This window comes from Eleginops maclovinus, chromosome 9 (genome assembly GCF_036324505.1).
Source record: "Eleginops maclovinus isolate JMC-PN-2008 ecotype Puerto Natales chromosome 9, JC_Emac_rtc_rv5, whole genome shotgun sequence".
Lineage (NCBI taxonomy): Eukaryota > Metazoa > Chordata > Actinopteri > Perciformes > Eleginopidae > Eleginops > Eleginops maclovinus.
The window spans coordinates 26,932,482-26,934,019 of record NC_086357.1 but is presented as its reverse complement, the minus strand read 5'-3'; positions in this window follow the sequence as shown (position 1 = coordinate 26,934,019).

Genomic DNA, 1,538 nt, shown 5'->3' with positions numbered 1-1,538 from the left:
TGAAGGAGCAACAAGGGGGAGTGGACCAGCCCCAATCAGGCCGAAAAGAAAGGGCCATTTACAGCCAGGACGTTCCCTGCCCCCATCTGGGTTTCCAGTAATTATCCCAGTCCCCCAGTCCCAAGGCTGAGAAGTTCCCAGAGGAAATGGTGTGCAGGGAACAATGAGCAGGAACTGTGGGAGCAGTTATTCTGTCATGGGATAAATGATAAACAGACTTGTGGAGGTACACAATCAGACATGACAACAGAGAAAGGGTTAGCCATTTGGCATTGTTTTTATCTATTTCTATCATTGAATAACACACCTGAGGTGCAACTTTTACTGTCATCAGTGGTAATTTAACTACATTTACTCAATGCTGTACTTAATTAAGTAAACAAATGGGGTACTTTTACTTTACTTGAGCATGTTCACAAGATGTTACTCTATACTTGCACTCCTACATTTATTTTACTTGTTAAATGACTACGTACTTTGCAGATGTAGGTGATTAAAAGAGCATTTTAATGGAATAAATGATGAACTGACTTTTTACACATTCAGATAAAGGGTTAGCCATTTTGCATTGTTTTTTAATTCTATCATTAAATAAAACACCTGATATACAACCTTTATTGTCATCAGTGGTTTAATTTCAAATCAAAACACATTACAATATATTATTATAGGTTAAGTTATCCAGTAATGTAAGTGATGAACACATAAATGCACCAATCATTTTAATACAATTATCTAATTATTTGGTACAAATAATATAACTAAAATAAAATACAACTAAGACAAATTAAATGGAAATAATGCATTCTGTATATCTGAATCAAACATTGAAGAGCTGTGCACTTTTTAAATTCAACTTATATATTTTACTTCATGAACATTTTAAATGACAGCTGAAAACATGTATTTAATCTGGCAGACTTTTATTTGTACTTATTGTATTTAACTTGTTTGTTTTAGAATCCACTGTGTTTTTATGGTCCAATTTTATTGTCAAATCTCTTTGAACTTCATCTTGATCAATTGAAAAGTGGTCTATTTTCCATTTGAGCAACAAAAAAAAAACAGTACAGTTAATACTTTCATAACATTCAATTAGTAATGAGACCACACACACACACACACACACACACACACACACACACACACACACACACACACACACACACACACACACACACACACACACACACACACACACTTAGAGCGGATGTTTTTTTTATGGGATACAGGAAGTTTGTCAGCTGTGTAATGAGGAAACAGGAATTCCTGAGGTCAAAATATCCTTCTTGCATTGTTATTCTAACGCTGAGGTAATGCTTTAGCTCTGATATCATACTGGGAGTTTAGCCCTTCAAGCCTCAGGTGGTCATATCTCAGTGTTATTAAAGAAAGTCATATTTATTCTATCCCATAAACTAAGCCTATCAATATTTATGTCATCATGCTGCTGCTAGTCCCTGCTATCATTAAACACTAAACAGCTGCAGTGGTGACATTAATCTGCTGCTCCCTCTGGTGGTATAATGTGACGAGTA